The sequence below is a fragment of the Vicugna pacos genome, chromosome 7, assembly GCF_048564905.1.
Source record: "Vicugna pacos chromosome 7, VicPac4, whole genome shotgun sequence".
Taxonomy (NCBI): domain Eukaryota; kingdom Metazoa; phylum Chordata; class Mammalia; order Artiodactyla; family Camelidae; genus Vicugna; species Vicugna pacos.
The window spans coordinates 50,587,578-50,612,486 of record NC_132993.1 but is presented as its reverse complement, the minus strand read 5'-3'; the positions used below and the strand labels follow the sequence as shown (position 1 = coordinate 50,612,486).

Below are 24,909 nucleotides of genomic sequence, written 5' to 3'. Positions count from 1 at the left end.
AATACTTACGAATAAATCTGACCAAGGATGTGAAATATTTACACATGTATAACTATAAAACACTGATTAAGGAAATTAAAGATAACTTAAAGAAATGGAAAGATATCCAATGCTCTTGGAATGGAAGAATCAATATCATTAAAATGGCCATACTCTCCAAAGCAGTCCACAGATTTAGTATGATCTCTATCAAATTACTCAGAACACTTTTCACAGAAATAGGACAAACAATCCTAAAGTTTATATGGAATCACAAAAGACCCAGAATTGAAATAATATTGAAGAAAAAGAATGAAAACTGGAGGAATAATCCTCCCAGACTTCAGACAATGCTACAGAGCTACAGTAATCAAAACAGTGTGGTATTGACATAAAAAACAGACATATGGATCAATGGAAAAGAACAGAAATAAATCCATAGACCTATGGTTAATTATATTCAACAAAGGAGGCAAGAATATACAATAGAGAAAAGACAGTCTCTTCAGCAAATGGCATTGGGATAACAGGACAGCTGCACGTAAATCAATGAAGTTATAGCATTCCCTCACACCATACACAAAAATAAACTCAAAATGGCTTAAAGACTTAAACATAACACACTATAAAACTCTGAGAAGAAAACATAGGCAAAATATTCTCTGACATAAATCTTAGCAATGCTCTCCTAGGGCAGTCTACCCAGGCAATAGAAACAAAAGCAAAAATAAACAAATGGGACCTAATTAAACTTGTAAGCTTTTGCACAGCAAAGGAAATCACAAGCAAAACAAAACGATAATCTACAGAGTGGTAGAAAATATTTGCAAATGATGCAACTGAGAAAAGCTTTATTTCTACAATAAACAGCTCATACAACTTAATAAGAAAAACACACACAATCTAATCCAAAAATGGACAGAAAATCTAAACAAGCAATTCTCCAATGAAGACATACAAATGGCCAATAGGCATATGAAAAAAATGCTCAATATAACAAATTATCAGAGAAATGCAAATCAAAACTACAGTGAGATATCACCTCACACCAGTCATAACAGCCATCATTCAAAAGTCCACAAATGATAAATGCTGGAGAAGGTGTGGAGAAAAGGGAACCCTCCTACACTGCTGGTGGGAAATGTAGTTTGGTGCAGTCGTTATGGAAAACAGTATGGAGATTCCTCAAAATACCAAAAATAGACTCACCATATGATCCAGCAATCCCACTTCGGGGTGTATATCCAGAGGGAACTCTAATTCGAAAAGATACATGCACCCCAGTGTTCACAGCAGCACTATATACGATAGCCAACTCATAGAAGTAACCTAAATGTCCACTGACAGATGACTGGATAAAGAAGCTGTGGTATATTTATACAATGGAATGCTACTCGGCCATAAAAAATAATAAAATAATGCCATTTGCAGCAACATGGATGGACCTGGAGACTGTAATTCTAAGTGAAGTAAGCCAGAAAGAGAAAGAAAAATACCATAGGATATCACTCATATGTGGAATCTTTAAAAAAAAGAAAAAAAAAGACAGACAAACTTATTTACAAAATAGAAACAGACTCACAGACATAGAACACAAACTTATGGTTATGGTGGGAGTCGGGGGAAGGGATATATTGAGAGTTTGAGATTTGCAGAGACTACTAATACATATAAAATAGATAAACAGCAAGTTTATACTATATACCACAAGGAACTAGTGCAATATCTTGTAGTAACTTACAGTGAAAAAGAATATGAAAAAGAATATAGGTATGTTCATGTATGAATGAAGCATTATGCTGTACACCAGAAACTGACACAACATTGTAAACTGACTATACTTCAATAAAAATATATATATACCAAGAAAACAAAGCTTTCTACAAGTTAGTGAAACTAAATTATGAATTTCATCTAATACCTAGTGAAATCAGCCTTTTATGTTAGCACAGTATTCAAAGATACAAATAATATTAATGGTGCAAGCTATTAAAATATTGTATTAATATAATGTAGAGCATCCTTTTTCTAATCATCTGTCTTCCCAGGAAACTGGCCACAGCCCACTTGAATCCTACTTACCATGTCCTTAGGGATATGAGTTCTCCCTCTTCCCTACTTCAGCCCCACCATCAGTTGCTCAATCTTATTCAAGTCTTGGATTTTTGAGTCAGTCTTAAAAACAGCCACTTAAATTCTGACCACTGAGTCACTGGATCACTTTGGTGACTACCTAGTCTTTCCAAGTCTTTACATCCTCAACTATCTATGAAGATAACAACATCTGCATTATATGGAGGCTGGGGGCGGGAGGGAGGTGGTTAAATGAGGAAAACAGGGCAAAGAGCCTATACATTCTCTCCCCTGTCTATGCTGAAATCTGGAGCAAATGTTCCTCAGTGGGCTTTACCATTTTCAGGTGAAGGCTTTGGGGACTCTGAGGGGTCTAAGGACACGCCATGCAGAGAAAGGTAGATCCATCCTCACAAAGTGTGGCCCAGGATTTCAAGGGTTTCAGGGACCTGTTAAGACCTTCCATTCACTGCCCAGGACACCACAGACCAATCTAGGAGCCCCTAGGACGGACCAGGATCGCTAATGAGGAAGAGTGAAAATCAATGCGGAAAAGAACAAAGAGATCAGGAGGTGAAGGATCAAAGGAGGGAAAAATAACTAAAAGAAAAGAAACAAACAAGAAAAGAAGCAAAGGAAAGATGTGGCAACTTGGTTCGGGCAGAGAGAACATTTAAGAAATACTTAAAATTATTTGTTGCCCCTGTCCTCAGCCTAAATTGAAATACTTGTTAGTTCTGGATTGAAGTCTATTTGTGGAATGCTTAAACAGTTAATCGTGGCCTCAGAAACATTTGACAACAAAGTGTATGTTAATCCGAAATATAATCAAGTTGTAAAAGCCAAACTGACCCTCCAGATGTGGAGGGTGAATAAGTCAAGTCGGCCCTGCCCCAGCCCCACATCCAGGGCATTAAGCTGACGAGGCTCCGCCTTCCTGCTTGTCTTCTCCGTTTATAATTAGGGGATCGTGGTTTCTAGAGGTTTCTTCGAACCATATACACAAACAAATTAGCCTAATTATTTACTGCTTTCCCAATTCAGATGAAATAATTCTGTTTAAAAAAGAAGTAACGCCCTCGTCCCCACCCCTGCAAAAGACAATCTCAAAGCCAAGCGAGAGTTCGCCCTGGTGCACCTCCTGCTAGTCTCTTTGTTGCTGTGTCAGCCCTGATTCAAGGGCAGATTTCTAGTATATTTGCTATTTTCCTTCACTCCTCTCTTTCCTGAGGTGAGCCCTCTGCCACCCCACCCCCCACCCCCATGTAGGAGGGGGCCTACTTTCACTTGAACCAAGGCTGAGGAATGCTGCTGGAACACCGAAGTTAAAATAATGAAAACTCTCAGAGGGCTGCTTCCACCTGTGATTCTCTCGCCTCCATTCACACCACACAGTATTGGTCTAGGTGTCTTGACCTCAAGTATACACTCAACTGTCTAATGGACCCAGAAAGTGTACTTAAGTGGGCTGTCTAGTAGGATGGAGGGAACCACATGGAATGTTCCCACTTTCCTTAAGGAGTCTGGTGCCCAGGAAGGAAGATGGCTGGAAGGAATCCCAGGTGTACTACTCAAGGGTCCTATATATATATATGTATGTCTCATCCAGTGTTCGCCAAAGTAGGTACCCAATACATGCTATTATTGATACTTTGTATCAACGTATCTCAAACTGTATTCTGCATCATAAATAATCTGAGAGATTATTAAAATTCACATTCTGAGGCCCCATCCTCAGAGGTCTTGATCACCTATCACAGGAGTATTTATCTGAAATCTCAATTTTTTTTAGAAGAGACCCAGTGATTCTGATCTACATGGTCTGTGGCCCATGTGTTGAGAAACTCTGCAGCCCAGCAGTTAGCACTGGACTTTGCCAAATATTCTGAACCAGATGCTCTCTGATTCCTTGAACCTTCAGAGAGAAGGCAAATCTATGATATTTTGGCTTGCTTTCTTTTTCTCTAGAATCTAAATTCTGAGATAATTAACCTGAAGAGTCTCACTGTCCCCAACCATACGCCCTCCTCTCTGAGAGCCCTCTACTAACTCACTGATGTTTTCATCTCTTATTCTGTAAAAGAAAGAGAACATCTGGCCAGATGGGCCTGCAGATGAAAACCTAGGGGAGAGGAAAAGTGGCATATGTTGACTTACCCTGGGAGAGTGGAGTCATGGAAAGATCTGTTTAGCATCAAGCAGACCGGAGCTTCCTTCTTAGTCCTGTCCTTTCCTTGCCTTCTGAGCCTCAGGATTTTCAAGAGTAAAATGGGAAAGAAAACATGTGCCGCCTTCACTAGCAGGTGCTCGCAATTACCTACTCCACAGGGATTTGTCATTTTGGGATTAGGTTCTGTCGTACGTGTCAGACAATACTAGTTACTTATCCACCCTCCGATTCTTGCTTGCTAACAAAAGCCCATCATTTGTCGGGTGTGGGGGGGGGGCAGCAAGGTACCCAGATAAAAAGCAAAATACCTTACTCTTACTTGCAGCTAGCAGTGGCCGATAAGTGCTGGCCAATAAGACCCAGGTTGAATTCAATTGAGGGTTTAAAGGGAAGCAATGCTTCCCTAGAAGCATTTTCTTCATGATCTTCTTCCCTTTTCTTCCTCCTCTTATGAATATCCCTTCTACTAACTGCAATGTGTTTGTGAGGATGGAGGTGGACCACCTGCATCCTGATGACAAAGGTCTGTAACTAAGGATAGTGGAGCAGGAAGCCTGGGTCTTTGGGGGCATCCTTAAAGCAGTATTGGACTTTCCACCTCTAGACTTGATGCTACATGACAAAAATAAGCCCCCTATTTGTTTATACCACTATTATTTGTACTACAAGCATAATCCCTACCCAAAGCACTGCTCTGGAATAGAAGTGCTTCATCCCAGCCAGAAGACTACTAACACTAGCAAGATCCAGCCTCCCTAGGTGAAACCTCCAGCTTTAGTAGCTCTCATCTTTGCTTAGAACTTTCTAACTTGGATCTACCCCCTGAAATATTCTCTTCCAAGTTGTAGCCTGATGGGTGATCTTCTGACCTACTGTTTGCTCTAAAATACTCCATTTTCCTTTCTCTGATTTTTTCCCCTGGTCTTATTTACCTTCCTGCTTCTGATACCATTCTTCAATCAGAATGAAATGGTTAGATCCTTATTAAGCTCTTTTGATCATCAGAGCTGAGACTAAGGTGTGGTGTAAGATGCAAGAGTGCAAAATTTAAGGGAGCACTCACTCACAGGTCCTGCAAGGAAAGGATGTTAGATGTCGTATGTTAGAGTGAGTACCTCCTTAAATTGCCTCACTAGCCTCATCCTAGTGCTCCCCTACCCCGTTCCTTAGCCCTGCCCACATCCCCACCCCAGCTTCTGGGATGGACCTGATCTTCAATTTCAGTGTTTGTCAAACTGCAATTTACAACCACTATCTTTTACTGAGATTTCTACAATGGATACGATATTTTAAAAGATGATATACAACAGGGTAGAAAATACTGAAACATATCCATTACATAGAAAGCATTCTTTACATAGTAAGGGAAAGTATTGTTAGTTTTGTTTCAGCTATGCATACAAATACGTATGTGTGTATGTGCAGCACTGGGCCATGAGATAAAATGAAAATACTTCCTGTGGATTATGGCCCAGTAGTTGTGAAAAGAAAAGTTTCTGCTTCCAGCTTAGTATCCCTCTTGATCTAGGTTTCTCAACTTCATACTAGCTATCTACTAAATTTCGCCTGCAAACTTAGCTTATATATGCTTACAGAGTATTTAGCATATATTAGCTACAAAGAGCTCAGGTATGTGCTGTATACTGACTCCCGAAGTCTAACGTTGTTCAAAATGATGGAGTCCTTCACAAAGGTACGGGAGAACTTCTCAGGAGGATCTACCAGCTTATCTTCATTCTCTATAAAGATGTTTACTTTCTGATGGCAATTAATATCCCTATATGCATTCCTTTAGAGGAATCAACTTGATCAATTCTAGGGTTTAGATCATAAAGTAGGTCAAGCCTGTATTATTATATTAAGAGCTTTGGGGAACATCAATCTAGCTTTCCAAAATCCAATTTCTGACAGAGCCCATCCTTAACTTTCATAAAGCTTGAAGGTTTTCAGCACACCTAGAAGCCATAAAAAGCATCTTTGATTCTTAGAATGACTCATACAGTAACAACCTCTATTTCTGCTAATGTTTATACTAGTGCTAAAGACTTTGCAAAGGGTTATTACAGTTTATGCAATCTATTCCACTTGAGAAGCCAATACAGACCTAGGAGACACCTCTGCAATTCCATACAATGTATGCAAGCAAATGAAATACGACACGTAGTCTTAAGACAAAACCCAAGACAAGTAAGAAGAGAAAAGTGCATGAAATTGCAGATACATCAACCATGTCAAAGAGTTATCCAAATAGCTGGTGGAAAGTAAAGTGAGTGTATCATTGGCTCGTTTGCAAGATGATGCATAATTGAGCTAATTTATCACTCCTGCACCTTGGCATGCTGTAGCCAATCATGTCCACATAAAGTACCAGCAACAGAAAGATACGAAGAATTGGAGAATGTTTTCTTAATTTGGATTTTGAACTTTCAAAGCCCTTTAGGGAAAGTTTTGTCCAGTCCCTAAATAAAAATTGCTCGCTGCCTTGGCACACTGTAAGCACTCAACGAATGTGGGTAGAAGTAATGAACGAGCGCTAGACCAAGGATAGGCAAATGTAGAGACATTTTTGACCTTTCACTGAGTAGTTACTTGCAAAACTGCCTGAGTCCATTAAAAAATTAAAAAATATTTACTCAAGTATCTTTTCAATTTACTTTGGATCATATGGGAACAGGAGATTCAGGTTCATAAATTTTGTACTCATTTATATTATTACATTAAAATATTATTGATAACTAATTGCTCTGTAGAGACTCATTGCATTTGAAGCCATTTGGAAAATAAGCCTTTTGTCTTTCAAACAAGAAGTTCTGTTTTGCCAAGAGTAAAACTCTTGAACACAAACACATGACAAATGGACTTTTGATGTTCCAAATGTGATTCATTTGCTTGTAGTTTTTCTGTTTTACACATTTGTATGTAAATTGTACTTTATGAAATAAGACAGAGGTGGGAGAATTTTTCTCCTTAACCTGTTCATTGCTTCCCTTCTTTGCTTCCATGTTAGAGTATTTATGAGCATGGATGACACAAAAATCTTTAGCACTGTTCTAAGTGGCCTGGCTTGAGTACAATGTCCAAATTTAATCCAAACACTTATGCACTGTGTGCTAAGTGCTTCACACATTTATTGGAAACCTGTAGTATTCTAGGCATTTTACAATGCAAACTTTTGAGGTGCCTATTGGCCAGGGTTCAAAGCTGAATCAGACACTCTTCCTACCCTCACAAAGTTCAAACTAATTAACTACCACATATGACCTTTGAAACAAAGTGGTTAAATCTTTTACTGCTTCTGTTACGTTTCCTTGCTTCCAATTGAATATGAAGTAGGTTACAGGATATTTCATCTTTAGAAACTTATTCTGTTTGTCCCCAGATTGGATGATTCACATTGTCTTCAAAATGTTTTGGCATTATGATCACACAGGCTCTAACAAGAAATGAGTACTTCAAAATTGTCAACATGAAAAGGCAAGTCATTCTCTGCTCAATTTCAACGTGTGACTCTTCCAATGTCATTTTTCTAGTTCTCTCAGTTCCAGTTTCCTCCTATGTAAATAAGGTAGGATTAGGGACAGTTACCACCCCCCAGGGTGTCATTCTACAGGTCTCTTTACATAGTTTGTCTGGCCACTGGACACTTGTACATAAGAATCTATGAAACAAGTTTGCTGGAACCAGATTTTTTAAAAAATCCCTCTCCTATGCCATATTGTCACATCTGCCTACAGGCAATAGGACTCCTTCACTGGTTATGAAAGAATTAATGCATTCTTCTTGTTCTTAGCAATTCACAACATCTATGATGACATTTAGGCTATAAAAGGTATCGAAAGATTCCCAGGAAAATGTCAACTTGTGCAGGGACTGTGCAAAAGGATTAAATCCCATGTGTGTGGGGTTGTGTTTACGCCTATTTATTCATACATACCTATGTCTATATGTGTATCTTTATGCACAGCTCTGTATGTATGTCTTCATGTGCATATACATATACAATTTGTTATATGCTAAGTACCAGGGCTATGTTAAATGCTCTATGTACATTTTCTCATATAATCCTCATAACATACCTACAAGGTAAATATTTTTTTTACAAAAAGCAAGTTTCAAAGGTGGGACATAATTTTCCTGAAGCTACCAGTGATAAAGCGTCAGAGCTAGAATTAAAACTCTAGTTTACCCAACTCTGAAGGAAGGACACCAACAATTTATATACACATATAGACAGAAATATAATGTAGCTTATAAATTGTTAGAAACTGAGTTGTTAAGAGATGATTGCAGGAATATTTGTTTCGGTAAGAAAACGTCAAACATGGGGGTCCATATATCCAGAGGGAACTCTAATTCGAAAAGATACATGCACTCCAATGTTCATAGCAGCACTATATACAATAACCAAGACATGGAAGCAACCTAAATGTCCATCAACAAATGACTGGATATAGAAACTATGGTATATTTATACAATAGAATACCACTCAGCCATAAAAAATAATAAAATAATGCTATTTGCAGCAACATAGATGGATTTGGAGAATGTCATTCTAAGTGAAGTAAGCCAGAAAGAGAAAGAAAAATGCCATATGATATCATTTGTATGTGAAATCTAAAAAAAAAAAAAAAGACGAACTTATTTACAATAGAAATGGACTAACAGACATAGTAAACAAAATTATGGTTACCAGGGGAAAGCAGGTGGGAAGGGATAAATTGGGAGTTTGAAATTTGCAAATATTAACTACTATATATAAAATAGATAAACAACAAGTTTCTTCTGTATAGCACAGGGACCTATCAATATCTTGTAGTAACCTATAAGAAATACAAAAACAAATATATGTACGCATATCTATGATCAAAATATTATGCTGTACACCAGAGACTGACACGCTGTAAACTGACTATACTTCAATAAAAAAGAAAAGAACAAGACAGTATGTCAATCATAGAGGTATAAATTTGCCCCCAAAATGTTGCACTGAAACCCTACCATCCTTATGCTGATAGAGAAAGCATCTCTGTTAAGGTAAAACTAAGAAGAATTGAAATACATTCACTAGAAAATCATGTACATTATTTATCAATTAATAATTTTCTTCCTTAGTAATAAGAGTGTCATAACCAACAAAACAACTGTGGTGTAATGGAAAACTAACACCTAGAAAACATTAACCACAACCTTCAATTATGAGGGTTCCCTCACCCTACACTTTCTTTAATAAAAATGATAGCAATTCATATTTCACATGTTCAAATGCCAATGTACAAAATCATGACCATAAAATGTGAAAATTAGTGGATTACTTTGGATGATTGTGTCTTGTTCACCTTGTTTGTTAGTGTCCCCCAAGTTGGATCTTGAAATATCCAAACACTATTAAGTTAACAATGAGCAGAACTGAATTTTGCTATGTAGTATTTTAGCACCAACCCAGACTACACTACTGTCCTACTCAGGATTTACTGTGGGGTCAAGAATTCAATGCAGTGGCAGCCCTAAGAAATATACAATGTATTTCATACAAGATCTACTGTGTTTAAGTTTCTATGCAATTGTATTTACATTGGTTATTGATAGAGATTTTCCTAGCCATAAGCATTGTATTAGAACGTAAGAAAGATTTTTTTTACTTGAATGCTTTACTTAACCAAATTTTTCGACTAGTTTCCAAAGGATTTTGCCATGAAGGATAAAATAGAAATGTATGCATCAACTTTTAAAATGAAGTCTAGTTAGCCAAAGGGTGGTGTTCCATTTGTTTCTGTAGTTAGGAAAGGACTGTCCCTATCAGCTGTTCTATTAGGCGATCTCTGGCAGGTCATTCAGTCTTTAGATAAGAGTTTCTCAATGAAAGCTGGAGGTACAAGTAGGAAATCTGTCACGCTGCTGTATATTTCTTCCCAAGCATGTTGTAATCTTGAGGTTGGAGGGAGCACACATGATTATTACAACAGACTTTAAAACAAAGACAAAAAAATCTTCTTACAATAAAATTATAGACTGTAAAATTCGCAAAGTCTCAACTGGTATCATTACTTACAGATTTTGTGGTTTCAACTAGGAGGGGAAGGATATAACACTTCTTGGAGGCCATCACATTTTTTTTATAAATTTTAGTAGCCATTGACATACATGGACTTAGCAAGAGGGAATAAATTTTTTGAGAAACATGGCTTTAGATGACTTGTAAATTAGCCCTAAACATTCTCTGTACTGTGACTTATGATTTAGGCTCTGCATCTTGACCCCTGAATATACTATTAGATGCTGACTGGACTGCTTTGCTTTTTACCCTTAGAATTTTGCTAGAACTCTGGGAATGCTGGCCAGATAAGAAAATAGACTTTACTGGAGATGCCTGCAATGATTTTAAAACCATCCTGAATAAAACAGAACAGTACAAGGAGCCAATTATGAAGATAACATTTGCCAAGGAAAATACATCTCTGAGATTCTCTCTGAAATAAATCTCTGTGTCATTTGAAGGTGAAAGGAAAATGAGATCTGGAAGCCTCAAAAATCACAAATGTTTTGGTACCTACTGTACAGTGGTGTGTGGTGGGGCCTGGGTCGGTCCACATTGACTTGTAAGAGTCCACTGTGAACATCTCTACCGAACAGCTTGAAATTAGTCATGTTGGGAGTCTTTATACCACAGAAATTCTCAAATGCTACAAATCACCCCCTCTTACCCCCACCCCCAAACAAGACTATTAAACATTTACTAACATTAATGGAGGCGATGAGGAGGATTGCCTAAGGACCTTTATTGTTGAGTCCTTCAAGTAACAGGAATGCCAGTTTACTGTTTATTTGGTTAAGACTCTCCATAACATTTATGATGGGAATTTCATTTCCAAACTGAGTGAAATGGTGTCCCTGCAATATTTTTCAGTGTTTTAAGGATTGAACCTATATTTTTATGCCTGGCAGAGAAAGCCCTTAGAAAATATGAGTGTTTAACCATGGAATCACCAGTTGGTTTCATGCTCTCAGCTTTTAATACCGGCGGGGTTTCCACAGCAGGGGTCCGGTAGCCTTTGAAATGCGGTGGCAGCGCTATCCAGTCTCCCTCAGCCTTTTGACCTTTCCCCTTTGAGATTCATTGCATCTTGTCTCTCATCCTTAGCCACAGAGCCATGCATCAGTCACACACATTTCTCTTTTTTTTAAACAACCTCATTGAGATGCAACTGATTTACTAAGAACTGCAAATATTTGATGTATACAATTTGATATATATATACAAACACTCGTGATATCATCACCATAATCAAGGCAGTAGACATATCCAACACCTCCCGAAGTTTCCCTGTGTCCCTTTGGTTCCTGTTTTCTTTTTTTGTTTCCTGATAAGGATATTTCACATGAGAGCTACCTTGCAGCAACTACGGATAACAGTGTGGAAGTTCTTAAAAAAAATTAAAAGTAGAACTACTGTGTGATTCAGCAACTCCTCTTTTGGGTGTATCTCCAAAAGAATTAAAATCAGGCTCTGAAGGAGATTACCTTCATTCTCATTTCATCACTATTCATAATAGTCATTAGTATTTCACAGTGAGAAGAGCTCAAGCGTCTATCTACAGATGAATGGATTTTTTTTAATGTGGTATATATGTACAATGGAATTGATAAAAGAAATTTTCACATATTGAGATAAAGTGAAGTTATTCTGGCTTCTACCAGAGTTAACTTGGATTTTATGCTGACTAAAATAGCCTGTTTGTGGTCTGCCGAACATACACTGTACATCTGCTCTAATTATTAAAGAAAAGGGCACACTGACCAGAAGTAAAGAATGTCCATGTTAAACATTAAATGCCCCTCTTCCTGGGATGCCAGAGCTGGTACTCCTTTGATAGTAAGACTCCCTTCCTCGATGCCAAGGCCATACTGTATTTGCGGTACATGTACATGCTGGTCTGGTTTTCTGAAACCTTGATGAAATGTATCCCTGACTTGTTTAACGTTCTTTGTTCCAACAAGATATAAAACTGTGCTGGAAACCACACTTTTCCACAGCAGCTTCTCAGAGTAATCTGGGAAGCTGGCTTCCGGGCTAGTTTTCAGTTTGGCTCAAATAAAACTCTTTACTATTCTTACTCTTGATTCAAACCTTAAAAAGGAGTTAATATTGTCATTTGCAACAACGTGGATGAACCTGAAGGGAGGGGCTAATTGAAAAAAGCCAGATACAGAAGGACAAGTACTGCATGATTCCACTTTTGTGAGGACCCTAAAGCAGTCAAACTCACAGAAGCAGAGAATGTAATGGTAGTTTCCAGGGGTTAGAGGGGTGAGATGGGGAGTTGTTGTCCAACGGGTACAAAGTTTCAGTTGTGCTGAATGAGTAAGTCCTAGCAATCTGCTGTACAACACAGTACCTACAGGTAACAACAGTATGGTACTGTGGGCTCATCAGACACAGGGAAGGGACCATTTGGTTATTATTTGGTTAACTTATATGGTATTATTTGGTAATTATCTGGGTAACACAGTTAAGAAAAAATAATCCCTCTGGTCCTTATGGGATAATGACACTGGATTCTCAGCTACAGCTGGGAAAGGGGACTGGGAAGAATCAACTTGTTCCTGACAAGTCCAAAAAGTATAAGAGAATAAAAACCCCAGGAAGACAAAAGTCTTTCCACAAGAGTCAACACAAGTCTGGACACACTGGGTAGAGATGCTGGGAACCAGTAAGGAAGCGGTGTCCTAGCCTCAGTGTGGTTTTACCACACCTGGAAATCTGTGCGCAGTAATGCTGCTGGCCTCAAGAGCACCTGCACAGCACAGAGAGCAGCCCTGCAGGGAAACGCGCTTCATGGAGAGATGTCTGAGGTGCTGGGAGAGGTCCGCTCTGTGGACACGAATCAGGGAGGCAGGGAGAAGCGAAAATCAACAGACCCTGCCTTTCTAGGAAAAGTGAGAGGACAGCATCAGACAGCGGGCGGGAAACCTACGGGAACCTCTAGCCTGACAGTATTAGCTGAATCAAAGATTTAAATAAAAGTTGACAAAGATACAAGGAGAAAAAAAAAAACATTTCAAACATATTCCCCAGCTCTGAGGAGGGATTGAGAATAAATTCCATCCTCTTTATAAGCTATGCTTCTATTAACAGAGCAAAATAGCTCATGGCCCGTATGCATACAGAAATCCCCACGGCGTGTATGTAGAACTGGAATTCACCCTTTCCTGGAACAGCATTAAGAAACACTAATCAGAACCAAAAGCAGTCTTTAGTGCCCTTAGAAATGATAACAATCTAACACTTCTGCATAGGTGAGTAACGCATGACTTTTTTCCAAAACCAACAATCAACCACAAACCCTTGGCTGGCGCAGGAAAGCTTTTAAGGCTTGAGAATATTAGGAGAGGCTTCTGATACCAAGTGTTCCAGGTCATAAACCCACACAAGAGCAATCTGTGCTTTTAGGGAAAATGACCACTATGTGGTCAAGGAGAGCGTTGCAGTCCACCTAACCTATCACATAAATCACCTCTCATGTCTGTGAAATGATGTTCTGTTTGTCCCACTGAAGTAGCTTAATCTGCATCCCGGTACCTACTATTCATGCAGGAGATGTTTCTGATCCCATTAAAATCTGATAGAGACTAGCATATACCACTTTTGAATAAAAGTAGGGGGGAAATAACCTAAATGCCCATGGACCATATTTCTAAGGTCTTGGTCCAGGGATGGCAGAATACAGGAACAGTTACTTCCTGTTTGTGTGTGTGTGACAAAGTTAGAGCAAAGTGGAGACCAGGCAACAGAGGCAAATGTGTATGCAGGTTTCTAAAATCTAGTGTATCAAAGCGGTTTAATGCTCTGGCCCGGAATGTTATATAATGATGGCACGTTGTCTAACAAGGTGACAAGAGGGAAAACAAGTGCTCTCAGCCCCATCTTTAGGCAAATAACAATATCATTACCTTCCATTCTCCAGTTCTAACTACAGTACGGTTCCCAAATTTGATTGCATTTTGGAATCCCCTGGGAAGTTGTAGAAACTAATGATACCTCAGCCTCAGCCCCAGAAATTCTGATGGAATTATTCTGAGGTTCACTTGGGCATCAGGACTTTTACAAGCTCCACAGCTGATTAGAACAGATGGCTCAGGTTGAGAGTCACTGAGTAAGAGGAACTAAGAAACTGTCTAGGTAGTGTTTCTCAAATTTTAATGCATGAAGTCATCTGAGGATCTTATTAAAACGCAGGTTTTTGATTTAGTAGGTCTGGAATGGGGTCTGGGAACCAGGCTTTGAATAAGAGGGCTCTACAGCAGTGATCACCAAGTTTCTGGAGCAGCATCCATCGGCACCTGGGAACTTCAGAAACGCAAATTCTCAGGCTCAATCCCAGACCCACTATGTCAGAAACTGGTGGAGAGTCTGGAGGATAAGCTGGGATCTGTACTTTAACAAGGCCTCTGGGTGATTTATATGTGACTAAAGCTTAAAACCACTGGTCAGAGCCTTGCTATTCGAAGTGTGATTATTTGACCAGCAGCATCAACCTCACCAAGGACTCTGTAAGGTTAATTCAGGATTTCAGGCCTTACCCCAAACTTACTGAATCAGATTCTGTATTTTAATAAAATTCCATGTGATTTCTATGCATTTTAAAGTGTAAGAAGCCCTTTAAGTCTTGGGAAACTTCCTCCCTCAAGTACCTTGCCTAGAACAACTGATGATAAAACACTCATCTGAAACAAAAAACTAATAACATTGTCTGTAATTTTGATAATATATGGCAGGTTTCTTTTTAGAAAAAGAAATCTTGTTTATAGTGACAACTTTCAAAATATGGCAAAGCCTAATCAAGCAAATGGAAATCACATGATCTCACCATGTGGCAAAAACTACTGATAACTGTTTATTCTTTCATCCAAATAACAGTGCTTCTAGAGAGAGAATAAAAGCAAATTATTGAAAGGGATCATTTTATCTTGCTCAAACAGGAACTTGGCAATGTTTTAACTGAAACTTATACCCATTAGATCTGCTCAATGTGGCAAAAACATGAATCTCTTATTTAGGATAATGTTGGTTTCTATCCGAAGTAACATGGCATCCGGTTCCAATGGTCATCTTGGGAGTCGGAATCCTCTGCCATGATTCATAATGTTGAAACAAAGTTATCCTATTCTGCTTCTAAGTTAGGTCAGAAAGCAGACAAAAATACCAACCAGTAATGAAAAACAGGGTGGGCTCTTTTAAGTTACCAGCAGTGAATAAATTCCCAGCAAGCTGAAACACTGATGTGTACTGGTGACCTTTAAATATATAACGAGTAAATAGTTTGGGAAAAGAGAGTAATTCACATGGATCTCAAACGAATTTTCTTTCAATCTGTAACAGATCAACTTGTTCTGTCAAAGAAGTCAGATTGTTAAAATTTAAAAAATCTTGGCTGCCCAGAACTGCTACAGCCAGAGCTGTCAAACCAGAAGCCTAGCCAAGGGAAGAAACGAGAACTTGCATGTAGGAACCAAGATCCTCAGCTCCTTCGTATGAAGCCAGACCAGTGACAGCTAAGAACTTTGTTTTTAATGATGTTTCTTTAGATTGTTAAGGTATTCAACAGGCACCGTCCTAAATGACTCTAAACTCTACCAAGACCTTTCCTTTACCAGAGGGAATACATTTTCATTAAACTCCAACATAAGAAGGTAACTACACCATTTGTCTATCAACACTGGGAGAAGGAGCTGGAACAAGTCATGTTGTTTCTACACAAGAAGAAAAGGTAGACACAGTCGTGGGAAGTGGAATAGTTTGAGAACTAACATTTGGAGTATTTGGGGGAGTTGGGATTGGGTATTAGAGTAGGAAGGACATGTTATAGGCAGTGCCTCGCAAAGAGGGAAGGCTGGTTCTAGTCCCTTTGGGAAATGTGCACTTTTTAGTGAAATTGGTGGCTGTGCATTTATATACTGGCATATAATGAGTTTATTATAAAGCACTTTTCTTACACTTCTTCATGTTCCTTTATATTATGGTAATACATACTATTTTAAATTCTATGTATAAGTATATTTGTATATTCCACCAATTTCATTTCAGACAAGTAAAAGGGGATTACAAAAGAGTTAGAAAAAAAGTGCATTGCATCTAACAGACCCTGTGAAATTAATTATCATCAATATAAATATAATTATATGCATGGCTAGTTGATTGTTATTACCTTGATACCAAAAAAGAATGTTAAATAGTTTCTCCCCAAATTTTCAAGATATATTTGGGATACTCCAGTTGAAAACCAGTCCATGTAACATGTAAAGTACTCACTGCTGGAAACCAAAGTCAAAGCACCAGGGGCTTGGAGACAGCCAAACAGGAGAGATGTTACATTAATATAAAATGCTGTGATCTAAAGAAAACACAATTTCAGTACAAACCCCAACTTGAAAGTCCTAGGGGTAGTTCTGAGGTAGAGCTGAGCTCCATCTCACATACATAACTTTATCCAGAGAGCTTTAAAGTTAGTACCAAGGACACCTTTATCTACTATGGTTAATGTGGAGATTAGCAAGAATAAAATTAAAGTAGTCCGGAAGGGTCTGTTTTGCAAGTGGAACAGAAATATTCCTCTGGAGTTAGTTTCAGAGTACAGAAACATTTAACAAGCCTATTTGATAACATTGGCAACTGGGAGGTACTTTTACATCGTCACCTCATCCATTTCTGTTTCCCTTTTCGTTATTCACGTGATTAAGTCCCTTAATCATGTAACAAAGCAACAATATGCAAAACAATATCAAACTGTTCAGCATCTAAAAGAAACAAAAAAAGGGACGTGTCTAAGCGCTCCTTTACTGACTTGAGTCTCCTGCAGAATATTGGGGAGGGTGCCCCCTAACGGCCAGGCAGCGTGACGCAGGGAACTCACCCAACGTGGCAGAGGACATGGTTTGCACTTCCACGCCCACACCTTTGTCACGCTCGGTCAAGCAAATACTGGACTCCGAATCAGAACCCTTCAGGAACAGGGTCTTTAAAGGCCAAACAAAACAAAACAAACAAACAAAAAAAGAGAAATGGATTCACTCCCTACTTTCAAGACCTCTAACACAGTAACCCACCATGTTAGCTTTGGAACACAAGAGCATAAATGGGGGTCTTTAAGATGAGTTGAGCAGCAGCTGAAATTTCCAAGGGCCTCTAATCAGCTACAATGACAGTGACCACATTTTCTTACCCAGTGGTTCTCAACTGAGCTCTATATTAAGATCATCAAGAGAGCTTTCAAAATAATAGCTGATGTTCTTGTGGTACCCCACAATCAATTAAAAATCTCTCTGGTTGGGACCCAAACACCTATATTTTCAAAACCCCCCTAGGTGATTCCAATGTTCATCCAAAGTTGAAAACTACTGTCTTAGCAATATCCAGAAATGAAGCTAAACCCAAAGGATTATAGCAAGCTTCAAAAATCATGTGTAGTAATTACCATTACCACCTAAGGATCTCCAATATTGCCCTTAAATTAAGTTCAAAATTGGCTAATTGGCTGGCTTGGTCTTTGGATCAGATGGGAAAAATCAGCTAAACAAAACACAATTCTTTGATGGAAATTTAGCTTTCTGACAATTGTATGTTTGAGAGTTTGTGGCCCACTGTCAAATGAAAATAGAAGTGTTTTTTTTTTTAACTAAATCATAATACTCACAATATGCAGCTTGACCAACAGTGCTTGTGGGCAACTGAGTAACTTTAGAAATTCCTTTTTCTAAAAGGAAATTTTCTTTTCCTTTTCTTTTCTAGAAGAAAATTTCTTTTCTACACTGTGGACACTTATTTTATTCATTTCCAAAACAGGACTCTGGAAGCTGGGCTTAATTCTTGCCTTAAATAATCTGTGGGATTTGAGGCACAATTCAAAACTACCTAGATTTTAATTTTTTTCACTCTAACTAAAATAAGTTTGGACTGAAATCAAAGATCTTTTCCATCTCTTAATGTTCTGATTCAATAATACAGTTTCCTCCTTCCCAAGGCATTAGCCCTCAAATCACTTAGATTCATATGGTGATACAATTTATTTTCAATACTGAGGCCACATCTTAAAGGCAGAGTTGCACAATAACTGATTGCTTTGCATGGTATACAAGAGGTACCATAAGTACTAAGTTTTTCACAAAGGATAGTGCAAAGGTTAAGCATCATCCATCAAATGTAAAGAAGTATCTTCAGTAGAGACCAAGAGAATATCTGCTTTCTAATACAAACATCACTTGTCCATAAAAAATTACTGTTTTAGGAGGCATTCACTGAAGAGAAATTGCTGCCCCTGGAGGCGAAGATGTGATAAGACAATGATTTCTACTCTTTCATTTCAGCCAAATGGTAAATAAGTTACAAGTGAAATAACGTTGGCACTAATTCTCAAAAGCAGATTTAGGCAGAGACTTCAATAAGTCTGAAATCAGCACTTAATTTTTCATTTTCCCTTTTCTGGGAGCCTTCAGTGGCACTGTTTCAATTCTAAATTTAAGATACGTTGCCAAAACTTGATTGAAAAAACATGGTGCATGAAAAGATGTTTAGGTAGATTTGAAAACAAAACAAAATCTGGATATGAATACTTGAAAGTAAAATGAGTTTTACACTACTTTTCTTTTTCCTTTTAATAGAAAAAGACTCCTTTCTTTAGACTTTGGAACAACTTGGTACCTAAAAATTTATACTTTTTTATGTTGAGTAGATATTTTGAGAAGTATTGGCCAAAATTTGGAAGTTTAAGAACTATATTTCAAATGGAAATAGTTTGCATAGTTTCAACATTCTCTTTTCTTTCCCCATTTCCCTTCATAATGTTGGATTTAAAGTAATGCTGCCTTCTGCCTTCATATTCTCAGACATAAATGATTTTAACCTTTAAATTTAGAAATTCAAAGAAACAATGTTGGAAGTGGTATGTATTTTCTAATCTATTTTTTCTAAGATTTCAGGTAATCTCTTCCTACTTAAGAGGTCAAATTATTTCATCTGGTGTTTCTCCAAATATAATTACTATCTTAGGCTGAAAATTGGTTGAAGACATAAATACAGTAAATTTTTGAGTAAATAATTCTTTCACAGACACAAGATCTTAAGTTGCCAAAAAAAAATTCCTTTTCCAATTTATTGTTATTGAATATTAAATAGGCTATGGACCAGAACTAAAAGTAGATGGAGAGAAATCAGATGTGCAATTTGAAATGTAATTGTTAAAAGATAAGTTTTAACTACTTTAACCTCATTGGAATGCTTTTGAACCAGCTATGTTAAAAGTTAGATCTGCATTAAACTAATGTATGTTGGATTGGACCATTTTCACCAATTTTCCCTTGTTCTTAGCCTTGTCCAATGTCTGCCTATCAAAGGAGACATGCCTAGTCTGCAAGAATGGTAGGCAGGTATGGAAATATACAGATAATATTTTTAAAAGGAGGAGGGAGGTAAGTATCAATTATTGCTTTCAGAAAGACTATATGAAATGCAAGAGATTAATAGAATTCTGGGACCAAAAATCAAATTAGGAAACACACAGTGGGTGCTTACAGAGACAGGAGCAGGGAAAGATGAATATGAAAATGGAGAATCCAAGAGGTGGAAGAAAATTCAAACAGTGAAGTTCGGTTGGAAAACACTGAGCTTCCACTGGGTTTTATTCTATGAGCAGCCTAGATAGGGAGCAGGGGCAATGGCCAGGCTTTTAAAAAAGTGAGTTAAACTAAACATTATCCTTGAATGTGGGGTGGGCAAAAATGTACAAAGGCTTGCCTGGCAAAAAGAGGGTTAAAGTGGGCTTTTCCAATGAGCTTGTCTGTTCAGTGCCCCTCTGGTTCCCCTGGGCACAGTGTCTCTACAGCCCTGGGAGCCCAAGTAGCCAGTCCTAAACCTTCCAGTTTCCTCTTATCCCCTGTGACAGATTTCAAGGCTGCAAATACCTAAAAGGGTCCTGTTGGTCAGAGCAAAGAAGTCAGCCGGACAAGAGTAAGATCAGGCAACATAAAACAGGCCCGGATCTGTTCTTGACATGTGACAGGGCTGAGCTATACAAATGAGACAAAAAGAGATATATAAACCTAATCTTCAGAACCAATGGCTTCTCTGCCAATGTGGGGTGCCAGCAACAGTAGTATTGGGTAAACTAGAGATTGTGTGACTCTTTTTCTAAGCACTGGACACAGCCCAGGTTCACTGAGCAAAGCAGGGAAGCTACAGGTGATGTTGGTAATTCCAGAGGAAGGGTCTGTTCTGCTTTGGGGTGTAGAAAAATGTGTAAGTACTAATTATGCAAACTCTTCCAAGTGCTTCCTCTGAAGTAAAGACAGGATCAGGAACCCAAGGTTCTGAAGGATAGTTTTGAGGATGCTGTCCAGCTAGATGCTTCCTGCAGGAGGTGTGCTGTTTTGTCTGAGATCAGTCATGTCCTATGAAAGGGATAAACTAGACCTTCCTGGCCAGCCCACCACCATGATTGTGATGGTGTCAAGAACTTGTGCTGGAAGGGAATTAAAAATAAATTCTAACAGTACCATCCCCCGAAGTGCTTGGGAATCTGGAATATGTGTGGTTTTGCAAGCATGCCTGATCCAGAAGCATCTGAATTCTGTGTTCACCAGATCAGCAAAGTGACTTATGACCTAGGAAGAGTGCCAATGACTCGGGCAGTCCAGGTGAGCCTTCACTATGTGCCAAGTTCTGTGCTCTCGGAGGGCAGCTCTGGAGCTCTGCTGTGCAGTGTTGTCACTGAGTCTGAGTGGTGGCACCAACATCACTGTTGTTTTCCCAGGTCCCAAAAGATTCACAAGTACCTCGGCCTGCCTTGTAACTGATACCTCAAAACCAGTTTAAACAAGTTAGGACTACTTGGAGATTAAGCTCCTCCTAGCTTTGACATGTTGAACTGAAATACTAAATTTAGCTAGTCCCTAAGAGACAATCCTAGGTTGGCTGTTGTTCTCATTGTTCTTGACTGAATAACTGCTCCTGAAGAGGTTTTCTAGATTATATGGCTGAAAGAAAGGTGGTCAGTAATTCAGAAATGAATGAATTGGAGACAATACTCAATGCATAGTTTTCCAAATGGCCTCATTCCTGACCTCCTCCAACTGAGCAATAATAGGCTTTATAAAATCTTCCCAGATTTCAAGATCTTTCTAAACCACAACTGTTCTTGTACGTAACTTTCAATATAATTTTTACCATCTGTTGCCTGTTTATAGGGCATATATGCACATGGTACTGTTTATATGCAGCATGTAGGTTTACTATAACAGATTTAGTCAAATGGGAATCAGTCAAGGTGAAATTTAATTCAAGGACATTTGTTTAATTCAAATCATTTTGCTTAGGACACAATCACTGCAGGTTGATCACATAAAATGATCTCAAGTTATTCCAAGTAGGGAAACCTTTTTGAGTGTTCATATCTCAGTGACATCCATTCTGTTTAAGAAAAGTTGGTTTATGTTTGTCTAGAGAACTGAAATGAAACTGCTGACTTCAAGTCCGGGTAAAATTCTTCAGAGATTTTCGAGACCCAAACCAGTCTGTACCACTTGCATTATACACTAGGTAATGAGAGAAAAATCTGATTCTTAAGAACTTCATACAGGTGAAATAAAATAAACACATTATAATTTTGCAATATGAGTTGGTACTGGCACAGACATAATTTAAACCAGCTTTACAAATTGAGAGGAGCTAATGTATAAGAATGATTTCTTTTTTGAACATGGGAGTAAGGGTTACGTGTACAACTTAGGGGCTTTTGCTAAGTTTAAGTTTCATTTTATTCATTCTCTTTGCCCAAAGAAACTAGGACAAAGAAATGCAAATATTTGAGTATGTGCTCAAATAAAGATTGCATCGGTCATGTTTGAGGAGCCATTGGGGCCAACTTGCCTGACTGGAAGTGACGGGTGGGGTCATGATAGGAAAAATACAAGAAGGAGCTTCATGGCCAAAACCCCAGGGCTCTGCTCTCCTGAAATCATGCATCTGGGAGCTTCAAAGCTCAAAAATCCCCGCCAACACACTTCCAGCCGAGGAGGATGAACTGAACATGAAGCCTAAGAACTGTTGATAACAGCCTCAGACCAAAGGGTCCCAGTGGAGCCCTGGCTTCTGTCCTTACTTATGATTCTAACCAAGTTTATTATATTCTCTAAGCTAATTTATATATTCTATTTTATGACTTCATTTAGTTTAGTCTTCTAGCCAATATTATTTACTTTTTAAATTTAAATTTTATTTTCTTTAATCTCAGTTTTTAGTTTTTCTTGTCTCATCTCTAACTTCTATGATATTTCATTAATTCTGGACTTTTATTTTTGCCTCTTCGTAGTGCTTATTTTATGCCACTTTATCTTACTGTTTTATAATGTTATCTTGGTTATTTTTATCATCTGCTTTAAAATATAATTCTTGTTTTCTTTTAAATGTTACCCAACATTTATAAATGGCAAGCAGAAATATTGGCTAAAAGGAGGCATCTGGGAGACTGGTCTAGGCCCTAAGCAAGGAATGTTGAAAGACATTTTTTCCCTCTTACGGGTTTTACAGTGTCTCTTCCAGATTTCCACAAATGATTCCTAAATTCCCTCCCTAGATATATCTTTTGATTGTGAAATCAGTCTGAAGGAGAGGCTGACTGCTGTCTTGAATCCTTGATGCTAGGTAACCGAATCAACCTACAAGCCTCAGCATCAAGAGATTGTGCCCCCATGGACAGCACACAGGAATACCTGAATGACAGTCTTCCTCCCTCACAAACTAGCCAATCCATTTAAGAAAACTGTGGGAAAAAAAAAATCATGACTTCTGTTCTACAAAACTGTTGGATTCTGGGTAAATTCTGGGAACGAACCACAGTTTACAAGATGGTAACAGTCATGGGAGCAGAAGGAATTCAGGCAGTTCAATTCAAGAAGAGAAACTGGCTCACATTCTCCCAGATTAATCTTTTTATTCTTTTGTAAAGAAAATGGCTTCATCATTATTCTCTTGCTACTTAAGTAACATGGCCATTTAGAAGATTCAGATGACATAGAGTGCTATGTAAGATATCCCACTTGGCATCCCACCGTGAAATGACTACCATGCCTATCTTTTCATGCACAAATATTGTAAACACGTCATTTTCAATGAGTGTTCTATCTTAACATGCGCTCTTAAAAATGTAGTGTCATCTCCCTATTTCCACACTCCTCCTTTTTTTGCTTATCTTACCCTTCCCCATTTATCCTATTCCCCCAATTTCTGTATACATCTGTCCTGACTGTAACCCATGTTACCAAACTAGCTGCTAAACTGCCATGTTTATATATATGCTCATAAGCATATTTACATAAATGTGTGCACACACATAGACATAGATATGCATACTGATCAGCAAAGAAGGGCTAGGTTATGCTGCTATAACAAATGACCCCAAAATATAAACCCTAATAATTTCTTGATCATTATATATTTCCATTTTAGGGAATTCTGCTTCAAGTTATCTTTACTCCTAGATCCTGGCTGATGGAGAGGTTGTTACACTTGTGGTGGCAGAAAGAAAAATAATATGGTGGCACCACCAGTCAAGAGATATCTTGCCCTGGTCCACACTTTTTAGAAGACACTGATCTGGCCCACCCCTGGTTATGTGCCTCTTAATGGGACAAGTAATATGAAGTCCAAGCATCTCACCCCTCCTCGCCCCACCTGGACTGTACTCTAGGTTCTAGGATCCCAGCATTTCTGCACAAATGTCCTCTGTGACGGAGGCCCTCTCCTCCGAGTTCATTCTTCTGAAGGCAGATAAGGCTTTAGGAGCATGTACCCCTTAAGCCCAAGAGTTAGCCAATGTGTGATGTTTGTAAGGAATGCAGATGGAACTTGAAAATGTGGGTTGTGTGTTCAGAGAAATGAGCTCAAGCCCCTCATGGTATGGGACAATGGGAAATTAGGGGCCCTACTTTCTTTACTTCAGGAGAATAGTCAGTGTGTAGCACAACATAATAAACCATACATTTCCCTCTGAATTAAAGTACATTTTTTACATATGAGAGTCATTTGATTCTCTATTCTGTGCCACTGATCCATATTTCTATGTTTAGGCCAAAATCATATTGATTTCATAAGTAATTCTATTCTGTACTCTAATATCTGGTAAGGCAATTCTCCTCTCATTATTTTCAGTGTCATTGATTATTCTTGGATATTAATTTTTCCACATAAATTTTAAAAGGCATTTTATTGCAGAAACTCTGTTGGGATACTAATGGGAATTATATTTATATACTTATATAAATGTAACATTGATATTTTTAACTAGTAAGTATTCCTATCCAAGAATATAGTATGCCTTCTACTAATTAAGATTGATTTCTTTTCTGACCCTTAATAAAATTTTACAAAACTGGCTCTGAGTCTTTTTGGTAAAATTTACTGCCAAACAGTTTTGATCACTATTGTGAGTTAACTGTGTTCCCATTTCCCCATTTTTACCGCTCACACAAAGGAAACCTATTTCTTCTGCTTATACTTATCCTATATCCATCCTCACCGAATACACTTATTTTACCAAAGGTATTTCTTTATAAATATATAATATCATCAGCAAAAAAGATAAATTTTGTATCTTATTTCTCAATGTTTCATTACGTGTTCTTTTTGTACTGCATTTGCTAG

General features: G+C 38.2%; 1 long non-coding RNA gene across 7 annotated transcripts in view; it reads right to left on the bottom strand.

Moving 5' to 3' along the window:
* The window catches only part of LOC140697418 (uncharacterized), a 235,371-nt gene that overhangs the window by 119,122 nt on the left and 91,340 nt on the right, over positions 1-24,909 (bottom strand). The window contains exon 1 of one of the 7 annotated variants that reach the window (XR_012074445.1): positions 17,132-17,202. The exons of the other annotated variants lie outside the window; for them this stretch is intronic. This is a non-coding gene — a long non-coding RNA (uncharacterized lncRNA). Of the gene's footprint in view, positions 1-17,131; positions 17,203-24,909 lie in introns of those variants that run through there. 7 annotated transcript variants of the gene reach the window in all.